At 38.8% G+C, this 21,270-nt stretch overlaps 1 protein-coding gene across 1 annotated transcript in view; it reads left to right on the top strand.

Moving 5' to 3' along the window:
* KIAA1841 (KIAA1841 ortholog) overlaps window positions 1–13,276 on the top strand; it is an 80,134-nt gene extending 66,858 nt beyond the window's left edge. Inside the window, exons 22-23 of the transcript XR_004273030.1 lie at window positions 9,575–9,714; window positions 12,461–13,276. The gene's annotated coding sequence lies outside the window, so the exon portion shown is untranslated. The remainder of the gene's footprint in view (window positions 1–9,574; window positions 9,715–12,460) is intronic.
* Window positions 13,277–21,270: the final 7,994 nt, after the last annotated feature.

Here is a 21,270-nt window from a genome sequence, read left to right as displayed (position 1 = left end):
CAATTCAAGTTTTAGTTTAGATGTCACTTCCTCACAGGAGGAAGTATAAAATATCCATCCAAGTCACTTTTGTCACATCCTCATAATTGATTTCTGCGCATTCGTGACATTATTACTTTGATACTTTCCTTCCTTTATTTGTTGGTTTGCAATCTGTATCCCACGATAAAATGTGAACTCCACCAGAGCAGAGACCTGGTCTTCTTTACTACTGCTATGTCCCCAGTGCCTAGAACAGTAATTGAAGCAGCTGGCACCAAAAAATTTTCCTCTGGAGTTCACATTTGTAGGTGGTATCTCCAATATCTGGATTGTCCCCAGCCTGGCATCATTTTAATCTGCACCTGTTGGAGTCTCAGCAGATGGAGGCCTTGTCACAAATACCTTGTCATGGATTCTCAAGATCAGCCTGTCTGTCACCCTAAAGAAAGATATATTAGATTAGTTTGATGTAGACATTAGTCCAGGTGAATTCTGCTGAAATCTGGGCAGCTTCAAGTTCTGAGCAGAATAGAAAGTTAAATAAGCTGACTTGATGGTCACCCGTTTCTCTCAATAGTATATTAAACATGAACACTTGGATAATAAGAAACTACTGCAGCATTTTATGGGGAAGGTGCTTTGAAATTATGAGTAACTCATGAGCTCACTAAAGTGATTATGTAATTATTTTTATCCTTATATTTTCCCACCTTTTCCCCACCTTTTTGTCTAAAACTAACACTATAAACAGAAAAAAAGAATGAAGAATAATGAACAGAGCCTCAAAGAAGCATGAGACATCATTAAGCTAACATACATCTAATGGAAGTTCCAAAAGGAGAGTAGAGAGAGAAAGGAAGAGAAAAAATATTTAAAGAAATAGGGGCTGAAAACTTTCCAAATCTGATAACAACTTTACACATCCAAGAAGCTCAACAAACTCTAAGAGGTTAAATGTAAAGAAATCACAAACACACATAGTAAAGAAAAAATGCTCAAGGACAAATAGAAAAGCTTGAAGAAGCAAGAGAAGTATCCTTACTTACAAGAGAACTCCAATAAGATCAACAGCTGACTTCTCATCAGAAGCAGAGGAGAACAGAAGGCAGTGGATAACAGGCCAGGCACAGTGGCTCATGCCTATAATCCTGGCACTTTGCGAGGCCAAGGAGGGAGATCTCTTGAGGCTAAGAGTTCAAGACCAGCCTGGCCAACACAAATAAATTTTTTAAATAGCCAGACATAGTGGTACACACCTGTAATCCCAGCTACTTGGGAGGCTTAGGTGGGAGGATCACTTGAGCCCAGGAGTCGGAGACTGCAGTGAGCTATGATCACACCACTGCATTCCAGCATGGGAGACAGAGGGAGATCCTGTCCCAAAATGAAGAAGGAGGAAAAGGCAGTGGGATAATATATTCAAAGTGCTCAGAGAAAATCTGTCAACCAAGAATCCTACATTCAGCAAAAATTATCTTTCAAATATGAAGGCAAAATGAAGAAATTACCAGATAAACAAAAATTGAGATAATTCATTGCTAGCAGACCCACCTTACAAAAAATACTAAAAGAAAGTTATTGAGGCGGCCAAGTATGGTGTCTCATGCCTGTAATCCCAGCACTTTGGGAGGCCACGGCAAGTGGATCACCTGAGGTCAGGAGTTCAAGACCAGCCCGGCCAATGTGGTAAAACCCCATCTCTACTAAAAATAGAAAAATAAGCCAAGCCTGGTGGTAGGTGCCTGTAATCCCAGCTATTTGGGAGGCTGAGGCAAGAGAATCACTTGAACCTGGGAGGCGGAGATTGCAGTGAGCCGAGATCATGCCACTGCACTCCAGCCTGGGTGACAACAGCGACACTCTGTCTCAAAAAAAAAAAAAAAAAAGGTATTGAGGCTGAAACAAGTAACTCTAGACAGTAATATACACACAAAAACATTAGTAAAGATGACATGCATATTTCTTTTCTTCTCTTAGCTAATTTTAAAAAGCAATTCAATATGTATATAATTTTATTGTTGGGACTATACCAAAGAAATGTAATATATTTGCCAATAACAGCACAAAGGAGGTGGATGGGAGCAAAGCTGTATTGGACTAAGGAAATGACTCCCAACTGTAAGACAGGAACAAAGGCAATGACTCCCAATGATGACACAGGAACAAATGAACCAGAAATGAGAAATAAATTTTATTCAATAAAAGCTACAAATACATATATGCTAACACAACAAAAGCTATAAATATATTTTTTCTTCCATTTTCCCTCAGCTTTTAAAAAAGGTGAAAAAGTGAAGTAATAATTATAAAAACATATTACTGAGTTTGTAACATGTATAGATATGGGTATAACAGTACCACAAGAGGAAACAGGGAATGGAGCTATATAGAAATAATGTTTCTATATCTCACTGGAATTTATTATAAATGTGAAGTAGATTCTGATGTTAAGATGTATATGGTAAGCCCTGGAGCAATAACTGAGGAAATAATTCAAAAATATATAGTAAAAAATTATTTAAAAACTAATATTACATCAGAAAATATTTACTTAATGCAAAAGAAAGTAAAAGAGGAGTAAAGGAACAGAAAAGATAGGAAGCATGAAGAAAGCAAAAAGTAAACTGGCAAAAGTAAATCCAGCTATATAAATAATAACATTAAATGTGAATTTGTTATCCAATCAAAAGGCAGAGAATATCCGACTAGATAAGAAAACAAAATCCCAACTAAATGCGGTGTATGGGAGACAGGCTAAATTCAATGATACAAAAGTAAAAGGGGCTGGGTGTGGTGGCTCACACCTGTCATCCCAGCATGCTGGGAAGTGGGCAGATCATTTGAGGTCAGGAGTTCAAGACCAGCCTGGCCAACATGGAGAAACCCTGTCACTACTGAAAATGCAAAAATTAGCTGGGTGTGGTGGCATACACCTGTAATTCCAGCTACCCAGGAGGCTAAGGTAGGAGAATCACTGGAATCCAGGAGGCAGAGGCTGCAGTGAGCCGAGATTATGCTACTGCACTCCAGCCTGGGTGAAGAGTCTGTCTCAAAAAAAAAAAAAAGGATAAAAAATTATGTAACATGCAAACAGCAACCATAAACCATGGTGGTTACAGAAAATAGGCCTCAAAAATTATTAGAAATAAAAAGGGACATTTTATAAGGGTCATTTTAAAAAGGTCACTCCATCAGGAAGATATAATAATTATAACCATATATGAACCTAAAAACAACACCATAATTCATAAAGTATAAACTGACAGAAATGAAAGGAGAAATAACACAATTCAACATGAATGAGTGTTCAATAATGGACAGACCAAAAAGACAGAAGATTGACAAGGAAATAGATGACTTGAACAACACTATAAACCAAAGAAACCAACAGACATCTATAGACACTCCAGTCAACAACAGCAAAATATACATTTTTCTCCAATGCATATGGAACATTATTCTGGATGGACCATGTCCCAAGCCATAATAGAAGCCTCAATACATTTTAAAGGAAAGAAATAATACAAAGTATATTCTCTAACCACAAAGGAATTAAAAATAATATGCAATAACCACAATAGAAATTAGAGGCCAGATGTGGTGGCTCACATCAGTAATTCCAGCACTTTGAGAGGCCAAGTCAGGAGAATCACTTGAGCCCAGGAGTTTGGGACCAGCTTGGGCACATGATGAGACCCCCATCTCTACAGAAAATTTTTAATTAGCCCTGTATAGTGGCACATGACTGTGGTCTCAGCTACTCGGGAGGCTTAGGTGGAAGAATTGCTTGAGCTTAGGAGATCAAGGCTGCAGTGAGCCATGTTCAAACCACTGCACTCTAGTGTGAGCAACAGAGCGAGAGACCCTGTCTCAAAAAGAAAGAGAGAGAAAGAACAAGGAAATTTAAGAAACCCACAGATATGTGGAAATTAACATACTACTAAGTACTGTAATGGGTCAAGGAAGAAATCACAAGGGAAATTAGGAAATACCTTGAGATGAATGAAAAGAAAGATAACATTCCAAAACATAAGGGATGTACCTAAAGCAGTTCCTAGAGAGAAATTTGTAAGTGTAAATGCTTAAATAAAAAAGAAGAAAGAATGTGGGATGAACAGGTCTAAAGATCTAATATACAACATGAAGACTATAGTTAACAAAGAGTATTTTATTCAGGATTTTGGCTGAATGAGTAGATTATAACTGTTCCTGCCCAGAGAGGAAAATGTATAACTGTAAGATGATGGATATGTATGTTCATTGGTTCCACTGTAGTAACCATTTTACTACCTATGTGTATTATATCATGTTGTATACCTTAATTATACATAATAGATTTTATTTTTAAAAAAAGGAAGAAAGGGTTTTTTTTCTTTGAGACAAGAGTCTCGTTCTGTCACCCAGGCTGGAGTGCAGTGGCATGATCTCAGCTCACTGCAACCTCCACCTTCCAGACTCAAGTGATTCTCATGCCTCAGTCTCCCTAGTAGCTGGGATTACAGGCATGTGCCACCATTCCTGGATAATTTTTGTATTTTTAATATAGTCGAGGTTTTGCCATGTTGCCCAAGCTGGTCTTGAACTCCTGGCCTCCAGTGATCTGCCTGCCTTAACCTCCAAAAGTGCTAGGATTACAGGTGTGAGCCACCACACCCAGCCAAGAAGTAAGATTTCAAATCAACCACCTAACCTCCCACCCTGAGACACTGGAAAAAGAATAGCAATTAAAAGCACACAAAAAGAAAATAATAAAGATTGTAATGGAAGTGAAAGAACTGGAGAAGGGAAACACAATAAAGAAAAACAAAACCAAAAGTTAGGTTTTGAAAAGATTTTTTAAATTGACAAACCTTTTAGTTAGACTAAGGAAGAATCAAATTACTAGAAACAGAAGTGCAAGGGGATATTACAGAAGATAAAAAAGCTTATAAAGTACTTATAAAAAGCTTGTAAATGAACAATTGTGTGCCAAGAAATTAGATAACTCAGATTAAATGAGCAAATTATTAGAAAGACACAAACTACTAAAACTGACTCAAAAAGAGAAAATATGAATAGATTTATAACAACTAACGACCTTGAACCAATTGTCCAACGCTACCTACAAAGAAAAGCCCAGACATCACTAGACAAAGACATCACAAGAAAAAGAAGACTACAGACCATTATCTCTTACGAATGTAGATACAAAAATCCTCAACATATGCTGGCACAATCCAGCAACTTACAAAAATAATTATACTCCATGACCAAGGGAGATTTATTCTGGGAATGGAAAGTTGATTTAATAACTGAAAATTAATGTAATACACTGTATCAATATAATATTTTTTAAAATTTCACAATTGGCCAGGCACAGTGACTCACTCCTGTAATCCCAGGACTTTGGGAGGCTGAGGTGGGCAGATCATGAAGACAGGAGTTCGAGGTCAGCCTGGACAACATGGTGAAAACTTGTCTCTACTAAAAATACAAAAATTAGCTGGGCATGGTTGCACATGCGTGTAATCTCAGATACTTGAGAGGCTGAGGCAGGAGAATCATTTGAACTTGGGAAGCAGAGGTTGCAGTGAGCTGAGATCGTGCCATTGCACTCCAGCATGGCTGACAGAGCAAGGTTTTGTCTCAAAAAAAAAAAAAGAAAAAAGTGGCCAGGCGCAGTGGCTCACACCTATAATCCCAGCACTTTGGGAGGCTGAGGCAGGTGGATCACAAGGTCAAGAGATTAAGACCATCCTGGTCAACATGGTGAAACCTCGTCTCTACTAAAAAAAATACAAAAATTAGCTGGGCATGGTGGTGCACACCTGTAGTCTTAGCTACTTGGGAGGCTGAGGCAGGAGAATTGCTTGAACCCAGGAGGCAGAGGTTGCAGTGAGCCGAGACCACGCCATTGCACTCCAGCCTCGGTAACAACTGAAACTCTGTCTCAAAAAAAGAAAAAATTTCACAATCATCTCAATAGATGCAGAAAAAGCAGTCGACAAGCCCAATATTTTTTCATGATAAAAACAATCAACAACATAGTAGGGAACCTCCTCAACTTGATAAAGGACATCTACAAAAAACTCACAGCTAACATTATACTTAATGGTGAAGAAATGGATACTTTCCCACTAAGATCAGATGACAAACAAAACAAAGATGCCCATTCTTGACATTTCTATTCAACATTGTACTGGAGGTCTAGCCATGGCAATTGGGCCAAAAAATGACATAAAATGCATCTAAATTGGAAAAAAAGTAAAACTATCTATTTAGAGATGACATGATCCTGTATGCAGGAAAGTCTATAAAATCACTAAAAAAAATTAAAACAGATAATTGAGTTCAGCAATACTTCGGGATACAAGATCAATATGACAAATCAACTTATTTCTATACAGTAGCAATAAAAAAATCTAAAATTGAAATTAAGAAAACAACTTATAATAACATCAAAAAATTAAAAGCTTAAGGATTAAATTAAAAGAAATGGAAAACATTCTGAAAACATATTCAAATAATATATTATTGAAATAAAGATCTAAATAAATGGAAAGACATCCAATGTTCATGGATCAGAAGACTTAATATTTTTAAGTTGGGAATATTCCTCAGCTTAATCTACAGATTCACCACAGTCTCTAGCAGGGAGGCTTGTGAGACACTCTCTTCCTTGTAGACATTAACAAGCTGGCTGGGTGTGGTGGCTCATGCTTGTAATCTCAGCACTTTGGGAGGCTGCAGCAGGCAGATCATTTGAGGTCAGGCGTTCAAGACCAGCCTGGCCAACATGGTGAAACCCTGTTTCTACTAACAGTTTTAAAAAAATTTTTTTAAAGATAGAAATTAACAAGCTGATTCTAAAATTTATGTGAAAACTCAAGGGACTCAGAACAGCCAAAACAATTTTGGAAAACAACAAAGATTTATGCTTTCCTGTTTCCAATCTTACTACAAGGCTACAATAATCAAGACAGTGCAGTACTGGCATAAGGACAGACATATAGATCAATGGAACAGAATTGGGAGTCCAGAACTAAACCCACATTTCTATGGTCAACTGATTTTCATCAAGTGTGAAAAATAATCGTCTTTTCTACAAATGGCACTAGGATAGCTAGACAAGTGAATGCAAAAGAATCAAATTGGATCCTTACCTCACACTATACACACAAATTGACCTAAAATGGATTAAAGACCTAAATGTAAGAGTCAAAACTGTAAAACTCTTATAAGAAGCCCAGGGGTAAATATTTATGGCCTTGGTTTTGGCCATGGATTCTTAGATAAGACACTAAAAGCACAAGCAACAAGCAAAAAAATTAATTTGACACCAAAATTAAAAATTTTGTGCTCCAAAGAACATTATCAAGAAAGTGAAAAGATAGCCTATAAAATGAGAGAAAATGTTTACAAAGTATGTATCTGATAAGGAAACTTGTATCCAGAATATATAAAGAATGCTTACAACTCAACATTTAAAAGAAAAATAACCCGGTTTTTAAAATGGTGAAAGATTTGAATAGACATTTTTCCAAAGAAGATATACAAATGGACAATAAGTGCATAAAAAGTTGCTCAACATCATTGGCCATCAGTGAAATGCAAATCAAAACCACAGTGAGATACCACTTTAACATGCAGTAGAATGGCTGTGAGCAAAAAGCTACATAACAACAAATGTTGCCAAGGATGTGGAGAAATTGGAATCCTCTGCGCTGCTGATGGGAATATAAAATGATGCAGCCACTTTGGAATGCCATCTGTCAGTTCTTCAAAAAGTTACCACATGGCCCAGATATATACTCAAAAGAATTAAAAACAAGTATTCAAACCAATACTTGTACACGAATGTTAAGAGCAACACTATTCATGATAGCCAAAATGTGGAAACAACCCAAATATGTATTGACTGATAAACAGAGAAACAAAATGTGGTATATTTATACAATGGAATATAAATCAGCCACAAAAAGGAATGAAGTGCTGATACATGCTACAATATGGATGAACCTTGTAAATATTTTGCTAAGTGAAAGAAGCCAGACACAAAAGATCACATGCTGCATGACTCTATTTATATAAAATATCCAGAATGGATAAATCCATAGCAACAGAAAGCAAATTATAAATTGTTAGGTACTGGCCAGGCGCGATGGTTCACACCTGTAATCCCAGCACTTTGGGAGGCCAAGGCAGGCAAATCACTTGAGGTTGGGAGTTCAAGACCAGCTGGCCAACATGGTGAAACCCTATCTCTACTAAAAATACAAAAATTAGCTAGGTGTGATGGTGCATTTCTGTACTACCAGCTACTTGGGAGGTTGAGGCATGAGAATCACTTGAACCTGGGAGGTGGAGGTTGCAGTGAGCTGAGAATGCACCACTGCACTACACTCCAGCCTGGGCAACAGAGCAACACTGTCTCAAAAAAACCCAAAAATTGCTAGGGACTGGAGAGAAGAAAATTTGACTGCTTAATGGACATGGGGTTTTCGTTTGAGGTAATGAAAATGTTTTGGAGCTTCATGGAGGTGGTGGTTGCACAACATTGTGAATGCACTAAATATCATGAACTTATACACTTTTGTTAATTTTGTTATGTGAATTTCACTTTCAATAAAAAATGAAGGCTGAGCACAGTGGCTCATGCCTATAATCCCAACACTTTTGGAGGTCAAGGAAGGAGGATTGCTTGAGCCCAGGAGGTCAAGACCAGCTTGGGCAACATAGCAAGACACTGTCTCTACAAAAAACTTAATAAAAATTTCCTGCCGGGAGCGGTGGCTCCAGCCTGTAATCCCAGCACTTTGGGAGGCCAAGGCGGGTAGATCACGAGGTCAAGAGATCGAGACCATTCTGGTCAACATGGTGAAACCGCGTCTCTACTAAAAATACAAAACATTAGCTGAGCATGGTGGCACATGCCTGTGATCCCAGCTACTCAGGAGGTTGAGGCAGGAGAATTGCCTGAACCCAGGAGGCGGAGGTTGCGGTGAGCAGAGATCGTACCATTGCACTCCAGCCTGGGTAACAAGAGCGAAACTCCGTCTCAAAAAAAAAAAAAAACTTAATAAAAATTTCAAAAACGAACAAAGTAGATATGTGCTACAACATGGAGAAACCTTGAAAACATGCTATATGAAAGAAGACAATCACAAAAAGTCACATATGATTCCATTTTTATGAAATGTCCAGAATGGGCAAATACATAGAGATAGACAAGATTAGTGATTGCTTAGGGAAAGATAGAAGAATGATATGGTCACCTGGGATGATAACTAAAGGTTACTGAGTTTCTCTTAGAGGTGATGAAATTGTTCAAAACTGATTGTAGTAATGGTTGCATCACTCTGACAGTATACTTAAAACCACTGGATTGTACCATTTAAATGAGTGAATTGTATGATATGTGGAGTATTGTGCAATAAAACTGTTTCAAAAAAGCCAATATTGCATTAAATTGCATTTGGGAAATAGAAATATAACCCATAATCTCACCAATTTATCCTAACAGCTACGTCATCTTGTTTAATTTCTTCTTGTGTTTGTCCGTGTGTGTATATCCATCATGCACAGGGCAGTGTTATTATCTGTTTTTTTACAGACAGACAAACTGAGACCCAGAGACGGCACCATGTCTAAGAGCAACAGAAAAAGTGGTTTGAGCAGTGTGCTCTTGATGACAGTGTTGCTGTGTTAAACAAATCAATACCTGAAAGGACTTGGAATACTGCCTGACACATAGTAAGTGCTAAAAAATGTTAGCTATTATTAGTAGACTACATGAAGGACTTTTAGAAATAACTATATTGTGCTTATTCCCATTTCTGGCTTGGCTCATGTTATTCCCCTAGATGGTTGCCTTTTGTTTGCTGCCTTTTGAAATTTTTTCCTTGCTCAAGGCTCTGCTCAAATCTCACATCCTTCATGAAGCTGCTCACCTCTTCTTTCTATGTGGTATTGTGCTCACAACATTGGCACCCTTTAGCAGTTTAATGTTCTCATTGCTTTGTTGTTACTGGTCTTGACTCCATGATCAGCTCTTCTGCTCTATTAGAAATATTTTGTTGGCTGGGAGCGGTGGCTCACACCTGTAATCCCAGTACTTTGGGAGGCCGAGGAGGTGGGCCAATCACTTGAGGTCCAGAGTTCAAGACCAGCCTGGCCAACATGGTGAAACCCTGTCTCTACTAAAAATACAAGAATTAGCCAAGTGTGGTGGTGTGCACCTGTAATCCCAGCTATTTGGGAAGCTGAGGCACGAAAATCTCTTGAACCTGGGAGGCAGAGCTTGCAGACTTTAGTTGATTTTGAATGGCAGTTATAACTGTTGATTTTGAATGGCAGATATATCACTACACTTTTATGTGGTTAATATATTTTCCCAAATTTAAAATAAGAGAAAGTAAGAAATGTAGGTAACTAATGTAAGTAACTGTCAGTATTAGTTTATGTCACAAATATTTGAAGGGATATCCGAAGTGTATTCATTTTTAGCCATAAATAGTCATGTAATACCATGAGTATATGTAGTTATATACTCAGGGAAGAAAGCTGACTCTTCCCAGTAAGTACTAGAACTGAATACTTCTTATTTTTTTGGGGGGGGCGGATTTCTCTCTTCTTGCCCAGGCTGAAGTGCAATGGCACCATCTCGGCCCACCGCAACCTCCACCTCCCAGGTTCAAGTGATTCTCCTGCCTCAGCCTCCCAAGTAGCTGGGATTACAGGCATGAGCCACTGCGCCTGGCTAATTTTGTATTTTGTGTTTGTTTTTTTTTTAGTAGAGACGAAGTTTCTCCATGTTGGTCAGGCTGGTCTCGAACTTTTGACCTCCCCAAAGTGATGAGATTACAGGTGTGAGCCATCACGCCTGGCCAAAACCAAGTACTTTTAAATAACATCTAGTTTTGTCCAATGAATAAGAGCTAATTTCTCTGTTACAGTGGCTCTGGAGTTGGGCTGTGACTGTATTTTTTAGAGGTCACCAGGTGACTCTGTTGTGTAGATAGGTTGAAAAACATGCTGTTATGTGACATATAGTAATCATTAAAAGACCAACACTAAGACCACAGCTAGAAATGTGTTCAGGAACATAAAAAAAAGTCAGGAAAGCACAAACTCAAGATGGTACCATGAGGTGGCGATAAAAATGCAAGGAAACCACATTAAGCTTTAAGTTTAGCCTGTCTTAGTGCATGTGTATGTCATTTGTAGAAAGAAACGGAATACTGGGAAATGGTAAGGTAAATTATAGCTAAAATACACCGGGAATTATAGAAAGCAAATATAAAAAAAGGAAAGAAAGCAGAAAAAGAACAAAGAAAACCGCTTAGAAGATGCAGTTTAAATTTGACGCTATTCAGTGCCAGAATTGCATGTTTTCAGAGTCATGCTTTTGTATATTAATAACATAGATTCTATAAGCGTTCAGAATTCTCCTGTAGTTCTGAAAATTGAGAAAGGAAAAAACTTTAAAGAGTCTAAACAAATCAAGGCTGGGTGCGTTGGCTCACACCTGTAATTTCAGCACTTTGGGAACCCAAGGTGGGCGGATCACCTCAGGTCAAGAGTTCAGGACTAGCCTGGCCAAAATGGCGAAACCCCATCTCTACCAAAACTACAAAAATTAGCCAGGCGTGGTGGTGGGTGCCTGTAATCCCTGCTACTTTGGAGGCTGAGGCAGGAGAATTGTTTGAACCCAGGAGACAGAGGTTGCAGTGAGCCAAGATTGCGCCACTGCACTCCAATGTGGGCAACAAAGTGAGACCCTGTCTCAAAAAAAAAAAAATTAGCTGGGCATGGTGGTGCATGCCTGTAGCCCCAGCTACTCGGGAGATTGAGGCAGGAGAATCGCTTGAACCTGGGAGGCGGAGGTTGCAGTGAGCCAAGATTGCACCACTGCACTCCAGCCTGGGTGACAGAGTGAGACTCTGTCTCAAAAAAAAAAAAAAAAGAAAAGAAAAGAGAATCTAAACAAATCAATATAAGTGATGGCAGCAAATTGATGCAAACTCCTAAAGAACAGTGAGGCTCACATCTGTAATCCTAACACTTTGGGAGACCAAGGCTTGAGGATTGCTTGCGAATGTGAGACAAGCCTAGGAAACCTAGTGAGGCCCTGCTTCTGCAAAAAAAAAAAAAAAAAAAAAAAAAAAAAAATTAGCCAGGCATACTGGTGCATGCCTGTAGTCCCAGCTACTCAGGAGGCTGAGGTGGGAGGCTCACTTAAGCCCAGGAGGTCAAGGCTGTAGGGAGTGATAATCATGTCACTGTACTCCAGTCTGGGCAACAGAATGAGACCCTGTCTCAAAAAAAAATAATAATAATAATGAAATGTTTCTCCTCCTTTCAATAATATTTTTAACTTGGCAAAATGACATCTTCTAAATATGTAAATTAAGGAGTAGAATACCTAGCTTGCTAAACTCTGCACAATGTCTTTACCATAGTTATCTGAAGAACTGCAACCCTTTTTCTTCCTATCCAGATGAGGCAGACACACAAAGATATGGAAAAACATTGGAGAGATTTACACCAATATATTAATTAAGGTAATTTCAGAGATGGAGCAGGAGAGGAAGACTTATAGATGTTTTTATTTTCTTTTTGCTTGCTTGTATTTTCTTTTTAATTATTATTCAGTATTTCAAGTACACAAAAAAGTACAGAGGATAATACAACAAATGTACAGGTGCTCACCACCCAGTATTTTTACATGTAGCATTTGATGTTTTGAAATAAAGCATAAAACATTCCAAATACCCTATCACCGAGGATCTTGCATCCTCCTCTTCTTTTCCCAGAAGTAAACATTTCTCTGAATTTGATGTTTATTATGACCCTGCATATTGTTATATTTTACTACATATTTTATGTAGCTACAGCATAATATGCTATGTAAACTTTATATAATGACCTCATACTATACATATGCTCGTGCAATTTTTTAGACTCTGTGTGTTTGAGAATTGTATATTTTGATTCAGGTATCTTACGTTTATTTTAGCTACTCAATAGTGATCTATTCTATTAATCTACTAAAATATATTTCTTGTCAATGGACATTGAAGTTATTTTCATTTTTTTTCTTAAAATAATGTAGCAAAAATTTTCACTCATTTTTCTTGTGCCTGTATGGTTATGTACATTGCCAACTTGGCGAAACATTTGCAAAAAAGTTTTCTCCGGAGTTGTACCGGCTTAGGCTCACAAGCAGCATATGAAAGTCCCTGTTATTCTGTTTCTTCACCAACAACTGGGGTTATATCAATTGGGATAACTAAATTATGCTACAGTAACACAATCACAAAAATCTCAGTGTCTTAATTCAAAGGTCTATTTCTTCTTCATGAAGGTCTGTTATTAGTCACTCAGAGACCAGGGCTGATGGAGCTTCCATCCTGACATTTGCTTCTATGAGGTAGGGAAAAAGAACTGACTAAAAGGCTCAAATTTGGCCCTTCACAATTTCTGCACACAAGTGACCATATCAATTCTGCTCACAATTAGTTGGTTCACACTTGTTTTAACAAGTCTTATGACCACATCTAACTTCAAAGAGTTCCCACTCCTACCTTTAGGATCTGAATGTCTGTGAATGATGACTGCAGGTACTGATAAACTTTACTTTTCCTAGTGCAGTGAATATGAAATAGTCTCTTTATTTTTATTTGTATGTCCTGATTTTGTAGAGACAAGGTTTCGCAATGTTGTCCAGGCCAGTCTCAAACTCCTGGGCTCAAGTGATCAGCTCACCTCAGCCATTCAGTGTTGGGATTACAGGTGTGAGCCACCACACCTAGCCCTTTTGCCCATTTTTATGTTGGATTTTTAGTGTCTTCTCATCCATTTCTAAGGATTCTTTATTTAGTAGGGGTACTAGCTTTTTGCCTGATATGAATAACAAATAATTTCCTATTTTTCGTTTGCATATTTTTACTTGGTGAATTATGTCTTTTGGGCATTCTGAAAGGTTTTAAAAATTTTTTAGCTACTCAAATTTTTTTTTTTTTTTTTTCCAGACGGAGCTTCGCTCTTGTTACCCAAGCTGGAGTGCAATGGCGAGATCTCGGCTCACCGCAACCTCCGCCTCCTGGGTTCAGGCAATTCTCCTGCCTCAGCCTCCTGAGTAGCTGGGATTACAGACACGCGCCACCATGCCCAGCTAATGTTTTGTATTTTCAGTAGAGACGGGGTTTCACCATGCTGACCAGGATGGTCTCGATCTCTTGACCTCGTGATCCACCCGCCTCGGCCTCCCAAAGTGCTGGGATTACAGGTGTGAGCCACTGCGCCCGGCCTAGCTACTCAAATTTACCAGTCTAATCTTTCACGACTTTACATTTGAGTCATATTTAGAAAGACCTTTCACACTTAAAGCTATAAAGAATTGCATATTTTCTTCTAAAACTTGCATGGTTTTATTTTCCTATTTAAATATCTGATCCATTTGAAAGTTTTCACATGGTGTAATGTGTGAAGTAGGCATCCAACTTTTTTTTTCTTTCTGATTGCTATCCAATTTCTGGTGTCCATAAACACATTTATTGAATAGAATTTTTTCTTTTACTATGCTGCATTTATTACATACTAAATTCTGGTTTAAAGTAATGCTAACTACAAAAATGATTCCACACAATAGAAGTTTACCTCTCATTTGAATAAAATCCAAATATGTGTGCCTGATTGGCAGGTAGCTTTCTCAATTGGTAATCCAATGCTCTTTTCATGTCCTGGTTACACTCTCTTCAAAACAGTAGCCATGGTTATCTATCTCAAGTCAGGGGACAGAGAGAGAGAGCAGGGTGTTGCTTGTGAGGCACTTTTGTGGGACAGGCTGGTAGTGGCATACATCACTTTTGCCCATATTTAGTTGCCTGAATTCACTCATGTGGCCATACCTTCTACTATTTCCCCATTAAGAAGACTTTATTTTATTTATTTTTTGAGACAAAGGGTCTCACTCTTTCACACAGGCTAAAATACAGTGGTGTAATCTCAGCTTACTACAGCCTCTTTACCTTAGGCTCAATAGCTATCTTACCACCTCAGCCTTCCCAGTAGCTGGGACCACAGGCACTTGCTACCACACCTAACTAATTTTTGCATTTTTTGTAGAGATGGAGTTTTGCCATGTTGTCAAGGCTGGTCTCTATCTTCTGAGCTTAAGCAGTCCGCCCACTTTGGCCTCCCAAAGTGCTGGGATTACAGGCATAAGCCACTGCACCCACCTAAGGAGCCTTTTAATTTCTAATTAGTATTCCCTATTGTCTTCTCTTTTTCTTAATCAATTTTTTCCAAGGTTAATATATTTTAAGGTTTTTCATATAACCAGCTTTTTAAAAAAGTCCTGTTAAGGCCAGGCAAGGTGGCTCACACCTATAATCCCAGCACTTTGGGAGGCTGAGGTGGGTGGATCACTTGAGGTCAGGGGTTCATGACCAGCCTGGCCAACAGGGCAACACCCCATCTCTACTAAAAATACAACACTTAGCTGGGGGTTGTGGCGGGTGCCTGTAATCCCAGCTCCTAGGGAGGCTGAGGTGAAAGAATCACTTGAACTGGGAGGCAGAGGTTGCAGTGGGCCAAGATTGCACCATTGCATTCCAGCTTGGATGACAACAGTGAAACTCTGTCTCAAAAAAAAAAAAAGTCTTGTTAATGAAGAGGTTTAAAATTATGGTTGACTCCCCCTCACCCTTCAAAATGTTTGGAGACCAATTAATGACCTTTATGAAATTCATGAAGCTAGTTACAAACCACTTCTGCTGACATTAAAAAAAAAAAAAAAGACATTTTTCTCATTACTAGCTCATGACACTTCCTTAAATTTAGCCCAGAGGGCAGTTTTTAAAAGCCCTGCTGCTAAAACTATATAGCCGTTTGTAAATACATGTTTTGTCCCAAACTTGCAAACCAAGCTATTTACAAAAGATACTTGCTAAAGTTCAGCTAGCCATTAAGCTGAAAGATGTTTCTCCTTTTTTTACTTAAAAAAATGTATGGACTGTAAAATCCTTTAAGATTTCACTAACTTATGTAATATATGACATTGTGAACCCCATATTGTTATATATACAACTATGCATTACTCAGAAGTCAGAGGGCCTAAACAGAGGTAAATTTAACTGGACTATTTCCTGTGATACTTAATGCTATAGTAAGAAGCCTTTCCTTACAGACTAATCACCAGTGTGGACGAGTCATTGTCATTTCCTGTTAAACTACAATTCTATCTGTTGTATTTTTGTTTCTTATTTCATTAATGTTTGCTTTTTACTTGATCATATAGAACACTAGTCTTTGTTCATGGATAGGATAAATCAATATTATAAAGTTGTTCATTTTCCCCAACTAATATACAAATTTAATGTAATCCCAATACAAATATTGTTTATTCTAGAACCAGATCAGGTGATTATAAAGTTCACATGAAAAAATAAACATGAAACAAGAGCTAGGAAAATCTTGTAAAAGAAAATGCAATTTGGTTCAGAGGGACAGACTAGTCCTACCAGATACAAGAGTATACTATAAAGGCTCCGCAATAAAAACCAAGTGTGTTGACAAATCATTGTAACATAATAGAAAGACTAGAAATAGGCTCAAAAAAAAAAAAAAAAAAAGAAGTTTAATACATAGCAAAAGTGGGATCTCAAATTACTAGAGGAGATAGGCTTTTTAATAAATAGCATTGAGACAACTGAATATTTTGAAAATACAGATTTGAATTTGGCACCATATATGAGGATAAAATCCAAATGAGAGCTATATGTAAAGAAGTAAATCATAAAAGTACCAGAAGAAAATATTGATGAATTCCTTTATAAGCAAGGAGTGGGAGAAAGAAATAAGAGGAAAAATTGATAACCTTAACTACTTAAAAAAAAACTTCATGGCAAAAAAAAAATCAAAGAAGAGATGGCAAATGGGAGAAAATATTGCAAGGCTAATATACAAGTTCTTTAAAAATCAGGATGAAAAAGACAAAAACATACAAACCTATTATGAAAAAGAGCAAATTACATGAACAGACTGTCCAGAGAAAAAGACATATGAATGGCCCTTAAATGAAATGCTCAATATGTTCATTATGAGAGAAATGCAAATTACAACTATGCTGAAATACCAATTCCCATCTATCATGTTGGCAAAAATCTAAAAGTATAAAATGGTACTACCCCAAGGAGAGGAATTTGGCAATGTCTAGCAAGTGCTCATATATATTTATCTTTTGGCCCAGTAATGCCACTTCTAGGAATTTACTATGAACGTACAACTTGACAAATATAAAACAATACAGGCATAAGATTACTCATCGTAGAATTATTTATACACAATAGCAATAATGTGGAAACAACTCAAATGTCTGTCAGCAAGAGATTGGGTTGCATAATAGGACATCAGCACATTGGAGTATTGAACAGCTATTAAAAACACAAGGACAGGCCGTGTGCAGTGGCCCACTCCTGTCATCCCAGCACTTTGGGAAGCTGAGGTGGGAGGATGACTTGAGCCCAGAGTTCAAGACCAGCCTGGGCAACGTAGTGAAACCTCATCTCTACAAAAAATAAAATTACCCAGGTATGATGGCACGCGCTATGGTCCCAGCTACTTGGGAGGACTGCTTGAACCCAGGAGGTCAAGGCTGCCGTGAGGTGAGATCATGCCACTGCACTCAAACCTGGGTGATGGAACGAGATCCTGTCTCAAAAAAAAGAACAAGGACAATGACAATTTCTGTGAATTGATATGGAAAGAAAGAACTAAATAGAGCAAGATAGTTTTGTACAAGAAATTAAAAGAAGAATCTAATAGATTCCCTTTAACAATACAGTATATTTACTATTTTAGTTAACAGTATGTCCATATTAGTCCAAAAACAGATGTATTTATTTTTGCAAAAAGAAACAGAGATATACCACAAATAATGAAATAGGTTATCTCTGGGGGACAGAGGAGGGAATAGGTGGAAGGGATAGAGCTGAGGAAGTTACACTTTTATAAGCATAACTTTCTACATAGTTTTGACTTAAAAAAAAAAACTTTTAACTTTGGAATTATAGATTCAGACCAGGTGTGGTGGCTCATACCTGTGATCCCAGCACCTTGGGAGGCCAAGGTGGTCAGATGGCTTGAACTCAGGAGTTCGAGACCAGCCTAGGCAACATGGCAAAATCCCGACTCTACAAAAAATACAAAAATTAGCCAGGTGTGGTGTGTGTACCCGTAGTCTCAGCTACTTGGGGGACTGAAGTGAGAGGATCCCTTGAGACAGGGAGGTTGGCTACAATGAGCAGAGATCACACCACTGCACTCCAGCCTGGGCAACAGAGTGAAACCCTGTCTCAAAACAAACAACAACAACAAAAATGTGACTTGCAAAATAAAGCATTGGAGTTACTGCTTTCTTAATACAAATGCTTTGAATTGTGTCTCTGCTTGTTACCCCTGGCCTTTTTTATACCGTGGGGCAATGTGCCATTGTTAGACAAGGAGGAGGAGATGTATGTCTTTTGGAAAAAGGATGACTGTAAAAGCAAAATGAGAAAAGAGAAGCTGTTCCCACAACACTAACATGTTTTTGGCAAGTCAATTTTAGGAAAGAGTTTATATGAAACCGAAGATCTGGGAATTGATCCCTTAAGAAGAAAGTCTGTGTACCCTTTGAAAGCCACTGGTATACACGTCTTTTTGCCTGCTCCTTTTTATTCTTACAACCTACTCTAATTGCACCTCTGTCCCCACAGCTCCATTGAACATACTTTTACAAAGGCCATCAATGACACACACACATTGCTAAACACACAAAAAAATCATAAGCAAGTAGTTACAAGCTTCAGGACAGACAGAAAAAGAAATTCTAATGCATAAATTTTACCCAAAGTTTCATTTTATAATCAATATTAGTAATAAAGACCAAGACACATGGGCCAGGCATGGTGGTTCACACATGTAATCCCAGCACTTTGGGAGGCCAAGGTGGGTGGATCACCTGAGGTCAGGAGTTTGAGACTAGCCTGGCCAAAATGGCGAAACCCCATCTCTAATTCAAATACAAAAATTAGCTGAGCGTGGTGGTGCATGCCTGTAGTTCCAGCTACTTGGGAGGCTGAGACGGGAGAATCACTTGAACCTGGGAGGCAGAGGTTGCGGTGCGCCAAGATCGCGCCACTGCACTCCAGCCTGGGTGACAGACTGAGACTCTGTCTCAAAAAAAAAAAAAAAAGACATAAGACATGGGGTACATTAGTTTGGGGACAGGTCTCCTAATCTAGGTGGCTCCAACCAGGAGTGAGATAGCTGTGTAAGGTTACATTCAGGCAAACCTGGCTGGTCCATTTTCTGAACTAGCCAGTCCACTAAGAATTTTGATGAAGCATTTCATCAGGTATGGGCACGTCAATGAAGAGTCAACTCTGTAAAATGTTTGAGGAGATTTATTCTGAGCCAAATATGAGTGACCATGGCCCATGACACAGTCCTCAAGAGGTCCTGAACATGTGCCCAAGGTGGTTGGGGCACAGCTTGGTTTTATACATTTTAGGGAGGCATGAGACATCAATGAAATACATTTAAGAAATACATTGGTTTGGTTCAGAAAGGTGGAGCAACTCAAAGCAGGGACTTCCAGGCTATAGGTAAATTTAAACATTTTCTGATTGACAATTGGTGGAGATGACAATTGTCTAAAGACCTGGGATCAATAGAAAGGAAATGTTCAGGTTAAGATAAAAGATTGCGGAGACCAAGGTTCTTCTGAAGTCTTATAGAGGCTGCCTTAGAGATAATAAAAGACAAATGTTTCCTATTCAGACCTTTAAAAAGATGTTAGACTCTCAGTCTCTTCAGGAGAGTCAGATGCATATTTTCGCCTACAAAGGACAGCTTTGCAGGACCATTTGAAAATACAGCAAAGAAACATGTTGGGGTATATGTATATATAGTTTTTCTTGAGACAGAATCTTGCTCTGTCACCAGGCTGGAGTGCAGTGGTGTGATCTCAACTGACTGCAACCTCCCGGGTTCAAGCGATTCTCCTGCCTCAGCCTCCCGAGTAGCTGGGACTATAAGCATGTGTCACCAGCCCCAGAGATGGGGTTTCACCATGTTGGACAGGATGGTCTCGATCTCTTGACCTCGTGATCCGCCTGCCTCAGCCTGATTACAGGTGTGTGCCACAGTACCTGGCCTGGGGTGGAATATTTTGACTTTCTTCCTTGTCACATAATATTATGCCAGAATCAGCTTGGAAAGCAAGTCACCATATATAGAGTTAAAACCCATCTGATGAGAATTTATGGTTTGTAGAGCATGACTCCCCAGACCCCTTACGAATGTGGGCAAGATAAAAAAAAATTAGAGCTTAGTCCTCAGGCAGCTTCTGAAATGGTGGAAAAAACTGTGAGTTTGGAGGAAACATTTGGATCAGCCATTGTTCTTAAGAGGTATTATCTGACATTTCAACCTATTATAAAGAGGGAAATTTAAAGTATTAATGCGTTGGTAGGACCCGTTTTTTTTTTTTTTTTTTTTTTTAAATACACCTGCCCCTAAAGAAACTTCTCTCGCAGGCCACACTATAACCGGATAGACACACAAGATGTTTTGGACGGAGAGTGGTGGAGCCAAGATTGCAGCTCCTGTTTGAGTCCTCAGGGATCCAGAGCCATTTCTCCGGTGTTCAGCTTGAAAACCTTGGGCAACTTCTGGAGATTTCAACGTCTCACAAAGTGCAGAAATGTGACTGGCACAGCATCCTTTCCGGAATTGATGGTGTCTTTCTGTAAGGGTTGATTCTCCATCCCATCAACCAAATAGGGAAAGCCAGAGCATCTTTTTCTTCAAGAATGACAGGTGGTTTCTCCCAGGCTTTTCTGCCCCTGTGACTTTCTCTCCAACGCAGCCTATGGAATAGTAAAAAATATGTAGATTATTAACCCCTGACACGCTTGAAAGTCCTTTGTAACCAACTTCCTCCTCAATATAAAATATTAATGTAATTTAAAATTTTTTTCTGTCCCCGCCGTCCCGCCCCTAACATTAATTTTTAGAACTCTCTTTAGACACCGTTTGGAGAGGGCCAGGTGCGGAAATACGGCTTTTTTTAAGGGCCACAGGAAGACGCCTTGTGGCTGTTGTACTGGCATTCCCTCTTCATAGCAGAGATGGTGTCTCTGGACATTTTCCGACAGCAGGGTCCCTAAGTGCAGCGGCGCCAGCCGGGCTTAGCTGAAGCAGCTTTCAGGTCTCCTAGGAGGGCAGGTTTATGAGCATGCGCAGAGGATTTTCCGTTAG

This window comes from Sapajus apella, unplaced genomic scaffold (genome assembly GCF_009761245.1).
Source record: "Sapajus apella isolate SASKATOON/1434 unplaced genomic scaffold, GSC_monkey_1.0 scaffold26, whole genome shotgun sequence".
Taxonomy (NCBI): Eukaryota; Metazoa; Chordata; class Mammalia; order Primates; family Cebidae; genus Sapajus; species Sapajus apella.
This window is presented reverse-complemented; position numbering and strand designations above follow the sequence as displayed.